At 45.5% G+C, this 6,532-nt stretch overlaps 1 protein-coding gene across 1 annotated transcript in view; it reads left to right on the top strand.

The window, feature by feature from the left end:
- Nucleotides 1-473, top strand: part of LOC311362710 (isthmin-2-like) — a 15,907-nt gene extending 15,434 nt beyond the window's left edge. The window contains 1 exon segment of the mRNA XM_084482614.1: nt 1-473. This exon segment is cut by the window's left edge and continues 596 nt beyond it. The gene's annotated coding sequence lies outside the window, so the exon portion shown is untranslated.
- The last annotated feature ends 6,059 nt before the right edge of the window (nt 474-6,532 follow it).

The following is a 6,532-nucleotide window of genomic DNA, read 5'->3' as shown; positions in this document are numbered from 1 at the left end:
TGGACTCTGATAACACACACACGCCTCCCTCCTCTCTAAGAAGAGGGATTAGGGCTCCTCCGACCCCGATGAGGTTCCTGTGCAGCCGGCAGGAGGTCCTCATAGGGATGGACGGGTCTTGAGTGCCAACAACTGGAGACATGAATGTGTGTGCTCTAGGGGCAGAAATGTTGTTAATGGGGGCGTAGTATGAGTTGTGTCGATGATATCCTGGTCACGTCGTACATTGAGACTGAACAGGAGAACCGGGAAAGGATTGAGTAGAATCTGGCCTTGGATGATGAACTGATGAACTCATGGAAGCTGAATCTGAGGTCTGTTTTTAGATGTTCCTCGTCATTGACCACTGTCTGACACTCTTTACACCCACAGCACTATAATCAGGTGTGAATACACGTCTTCACTCTGAACCCCCGTGCCGACATACGTAACAGGCTGCATGGATGACCTTGGATCGTCAACTCGTAACTTTGACAACATATTGGCACCTCTGTCGAAGAGTATTTTCAAGACTTGGGGACAGTCTAGATTGAAAGAGACGTGTGTCATTGTGTTAACTGTGCAAGGACTAAACAACAAAGATATTGAAAGCGTTGAAAGTATATTAAGAGGGGGTAAAAATGTCCTTTTGAAAATTTTAGTAAGATCTAGTCTAAAATAATATATAGACCTGTGCTGCTGCTATACTAGTGTGATGTGCTCAGCCAAGCTGAGCAGTTGGAGTGGTATTGGTTGTAGTCATGTGTGTAATGTGTGTGTTTGTGTTTTAGTGTGTGTGTGTGTGTGTTGAATTTCTTTTTTTGTTTTTGGGGGGGGGGGGGGGGGGGGGGGGTCCGGGTGTATATGGTCTCTGTTGCATATGGAAATATTGATTGGTTCAAATAGATACCTCCAAACCAAACTAGTGTTTCACGTATTATTAAGCTGCTTAACATGGAAAGTAATGTCAACTGTCTGACTGTAGGCTGTCTCTCTCTCTCTCTCTGTCAATCTCTCGCACCCCATCTCTTATCTGGCAGAGTAAATATGGTTCAATCATGTGACTTTCACAAAATATTCTATTATTTCTGACAAATGCAGTTCATTGAATAATAATTCATATTATCCAGGATAACATTGAATAATTCAGGTGGGGGGCAAGAGAAAAAGAAAAAAAAAAAAAGAAACTCTTAATAATATAGTATACTGTATTTATATATATATACTATATATATTAGGGATGGAACGGTTCAACGTTCACAAAGAGGCTTGAATTGAATTGAAACTGCACAATGTAGGCTACAAACCACCTTTCTAGTTGTATGATCATTTGAAGTACCCCCATACACAAAGCAGTGTGTCTCATCATTCATGTTCATTGGTCGTGTTTCCAATGACAGCTCCGACCCCGGCGCCGTCAGACAGCTGCACTTTAATGGTGTGTTCCAGATGCCTCGGGACACCAGCCTTCCGAGGTCCAAATGGGAAATCTCCCAGCTTTCTTGGGCATTTCTTGGAGGCACGCCCCCTTTTAGTCGCGCCCCCTCGGAATTCTGAGAGTATACCGAGCTCAGTGATGACGCTCTCAACAAAAATGGCTGCGCCCGTGAAGAGATTTATTTTCTTTGTATTTGTACCACGTTGGTCATTTTAATGTCAATTTTAAATGCTCTTACACACTTGATTACATTGCTACTTTATTCCGGTCACCAATGTATGCATTGCACGGTCTTGCTGTGCGTGCGATACAATGTAAAGTTGTGTTGTCCGTTTTCGAGCTGGTTTTCTTAAGAGGCTAATGAAGCTAACCATAACAATGACTAGCCACTGACATGACACCATCACAACGGGAACGCTAAAAGTGCTACGAGACAGGAAATTACGTCACAAGTGAAACTTGGAAGGCTGGTGTCCGAGGCATCTGGAACACACCGTAACCTCCAGCACGGATCAAAACTTCGGCTGATCGCAGCGTCATTACGACTCATTATGTGAGACACAGAACAAGACCTAAACTGTACGCTGCCCGACGTGGCGCTCCATGGCTCGTCTAGTGTGCGACCCGCTGTCACCGGTTCAATGTGTATGCATGCTTTTTTTCGCCATTTCTCAAACTTTCTTTCTGTTGGAAATGTTTTCCTTTGGTCTCCTTGCTTTTGCATTCCATCCGACAGTTTTTCTTGCCACTTAGAGAGGCTTTGGAAGACGGTGTGTGTGTGTGTGTGTGTGTGTGTGTGTGTGTGTGTGTGTGTGTGTGTGTGTGTGTGTGTGTGTGTGTGTGTGTGTGTGTGTGTGTGTGTGAAGGGCCCTGGAAAGTGAGAGGGCAAAAAGAGAGGGAATATTGGATGTAAATGGAAGTTGGGAACTGAGGGAACAAGAGAGAAAGAGAACCCTTAGATTAAAGCCTAAAGACATTGATTTAGAGCAAGGTAAATATGTTTCATATTTGTGGTATGTCGTCTGGAGGCCATACAAGAGAGAAGAGAGGGTGAAATAAAATGTAATGATAAGAGTAAAGAGGATGATGGACACCACATACACTACCTGTGTGTTTGTGTGTATGTGCATGCGTGTGTTTGAGTAGAGAGGGGGATACCTGACACATGTGAGTGGGGTGGCAGGGGGGTTGTCTCTGTAAGCACACAAACCCTTTGAAGTTGAACCCCCCCCCCCCCAACTCACACACACACACTCCTGCTGCTCCTGGGCCCTCTGGCCCAGTATGTTGGGCTTAGGGCCACTTGACAGTGTGTTGTTTCAAGAACCTAATCCTGCAGGAGTGTTGGCAGTTGAGAAGATGAGTGTGTGTGTGTGTGTGTGTGTGTGTGTGTGTGTGTGTGTGTGTCTGCACGTGTCTGCACATAGTGTGTGCGTCTGTGTGTGTCTGCTCGTATCAATGTGTGTAACTGTGTGTGTGTGTGTGTGTGTGTGTGTGTGTGTGTGCTGCACGTGTTTGTCAGTGTGTGTCTGCGCGTGTATGTATGTGTGGGTGTAATCGAGGGTCAGCAGTGTCTGTGCGTGTGTGTGTGTGATGGGAGGGCCAGGGCTTTCAAAGACAAATGAACGAGGATATGTGTCATCTGAAGAATATATCGTTGACAGGCCAAATTGCTCATCTTTCCACAAGATGAGCCATCAGCATGTCAATGGGAATCTTATGGAATGGAAGATGGAGCCCGTCATTTGTCATTTCATGAGGGTTTACTATCCCAATCAGCCCTTAGGGGAACACAAGGACTTAATTTATTTGTAAGGGGACAACCAAGGGTCAGAATATAGCTCACATGTGAGTAGGAAATGGAGATATACTTGTGGCACTCCACCGCTGTACTTAAGCATCCTACATCCGTCACACCTCCTGGAGAACTGCTTATCAGGGCCGGGAATCAAACCATCATCCTCCTGTGTCATTTCCACCAGCAGGCTGCCCTGTTCAGCTCAGTGACGGGATGCCAGAGGGGCCGACAGCAGCCTGGGTCCAATTATGGGAAATATGTGATGTGAATTAAAACCAGAGTAATGGATCCCTGAATTAAGACCAGAGTAATGGATCCCTGAATGAGTGTGTCATCGTGCTGCGGCCCAGCTGAATAAACGCTTTAAATAAGCCGGTAAGCCTTCTTATTCTCTGTTTTTTTGTGTGCATTAACAGGTTGCAGCCTTAGTGGTTCATCTGGTCTCTGACACACACACACACATACGCAATCGTGCAAGGATGCCCACTCAAACATACAGGACTGTACAAATGAGACCGGTAGAGCTGGAAAGGCGTCATCCCAAAATATAACAAACACACAAACTCTGAGTATGTACTATACCAGGTGTAATGGTCAATGCTTGATGGGCGAGTGTGTGTGTGGGTGTGTGTGTGTGTGTGTGTGTGTGGTGTGTGTGTGTGTGTGTGTGTGTGTGTGTGTGTGTGTGTGTGTGTGTGTGTGTGTGTGTGTGTGTGTGTGTGTGTGTGTGTGTGTGTGTGTGTGTGTGTGTGTGGAAAGAGAGTTAATCATTAACATGGGATGATACTTGAATTGCTGTCTAAGTCCAATTTTTATACTGTATGTTTGGGTGGGCATGTGTGCACCATGTGTGTGTCTGTTTTCTGTGAGTTCCAGAATGGCATCTCTCTCTCTCTCTTTCTCTCTTGCCCTCTTTGTCTTGCTCACTCTCTTTCTCTCTCTTTCACACACACAGACCACACACACACACACACACACACACCAGAGGGCCTGTTGGCAGATTTATAGTTTGATATCATGCAGGTGCCTGATATCAGACTATTGGCGCATTTCCACCGGCGGGTACGCTTCGGACCCAGCACGCCTCAGCCCAGTAGTGAGGGTGCGGTATAGCCTAGCTCAGTTATGGGTCACGTTTCCACCACTGACCGACAATACCCTTATGGTAGGGCGGGGTTTAAGCCAGATGGCGATAACCGCGGCAGCTACGTAAGCATCGTGATCTCATAGCCGCCCGATACAGTGTAGTCCATAGACATATAAAGAGTAGACGCCGCATTGGCTGCTGGGCACAAGAAATGCGGCCGCCATCTTGGACCGGTCATACTCCTAGTTGCGTAGCAGCAGAAGACACAAGATGCCAGGGTACTGTGCAGCATATTCCTGCTCAAATCGGTGGACCATCGCAAACATGGCGTGGGGGATTACTTTTCAGGAGGAGACACAGTTTGGCATCGACAACCATCATTCTGACTTGTTGTCATTGTCTGTGTTTCACAAGATAAGGCTGCACCACATTGCCAAACTCGCCTCTCTCGCACTGCAGAAAGGGAGCATGAGAAAGAAGCTCTGCAAAACAGTCCTCTTTCGTAATGTATTCATATATTGTTTATGTAGGCTATGTATATATTTATATGCAGCCTAATCATATATTGTTTCTTCAACTTATTAAAATAGCTGACTTTACTGCCCCTATCTGTTTCTGCTTCTTTATAGTGTGTGATTTGCAAAATACCTATCATAGCCTACATGATATATCATAGGGTGACCAGACGTCCCCGTTTTTGGTTGCCTGTCCCTGGCTGAAGACAGAAAAAACTACCTGTCCCCATTAGGTGTTTAGATCTCTAGTCAAACTGGAAATATCTTAGTTTTTTCCCCCTTTTCGGGGATTATGTTCCCAGTTTTAATCTCGGACGTCTGGTCACTTTATATCATATATCAGAATATTCTATTACTGTTAAGCCCACTATGAATATTAAAACAAGCCAAACCATGTGTCCTGTCTCATAGCTACATGTATGACCTTTGCAGCAAAAAAAAACGTGTGAAAATCAGTGTGTAGTGTTCAGTGAGGTTTGATTAATTAAATGCATAGTTCATTGCACCTGCCAAACAGATTAAACTGAGTCGAGTGGTCGACCGCAGCACCAGTAGGCAGTAGCGGGCGATGTGGTGTCTATTCTTTATTATGTCTATTGTAGCCTGCTAATAAATCCAAGAAAAAATTAGCACACAATGAAAAAATAGCAACAATGATGACGTCTAAGAAGGACGGCAACCTTTTGCTCAACATTTGCGCACGGAAGTGACGATTCTGTCGACGGAACGGACGGTGTGTGTAGCTCGAACTTGCCGGCACCAGAGCCCATCTACTATTGGGCATCCGTGGCCTACTGGTTAAAGAGTTGTACCGGTAACTGGAGGGTGGCCGGTTCGAATCCCGACCGGTAGGCAAAAATATGGAAGGGGTGTGTGTGGTTGTGCAGCACTGCACGGATCTACCTCATCCACGGATGAGGTGCCCTTGAGCAAGGCACCTGAAACCCCCACTTGCTCCCCGGGCAATGCACTGCGGCTGCCCACTGCTCCCAGTGTTCACCGGCTCCCGGATGGGTCAAAAGCAGAGAGAGAATTTCCCCCAAAAAGGGACAATAAAGGCTAACTTAACTTATCGTTGAAATATCACAGATTTTATTGTAGATTCCGCAAGTTTAATATAGATTATTTTTCAAAAGTCGAATGAATGAGTACTTTTGTCCTTTATATTTCTGTTTGGGCCGTTGTTGACCATACACGCTAGCATTCTGCTAATGAATGCTGATTGGTCAGGGACGGACTTGCGACTAATTACGACCAGAGACCCCGCTTGATGGCATCTGAAGCTGAAGCAGAATGTCAGTCTGTCTGTCAGTTCACTTTGGGTCCATATAATTTCTACTTTTCTACTGAAAACATTGCTTTCTCGAATGCTGCCTGAGTTTGTTGTTGCTGGTGACGTAAAGTGGTCAGCCGGTGGCTCTATTACAACTAGTTGAAATGGTTACAGACACCTATCGTACCGGGGCATGACATGCTTCGGCCAATGAATCGGTTTACTTACCGCCATGTATACTCGGACAATTGCAGTTGTCCAATTGCGGAGCATATTCGAACTATGGCTTTAATCGGATTAAGCTGTGCATGTAAACATACTGACTGTTGCTCTTTGTTCATTGTGCGTGTTCTTCTTTTTCCTTGGATTTATTAGCAGGCTACACTGTGTCGGGCTGCTATGAGATCACAATGCTTAGTAGCTGCCATGGCTATCACTGTCT

This window comes from Micromesistius poutassou (genome assembly GCF_964030765.1).
Source record: "Micromesistius poutassou genome assembly, chromosome: 17".
NCBI lineage: Eukaryota > Metazoa > Chordata > Actinopteri > Gadiformes > Gadidae > Micromesistius > Micromesistius poutassou.
Note: the sequence above shows the minus strand (reverse complement) of the source record. Positions and strands in the feature narration are given on the sequence as shown.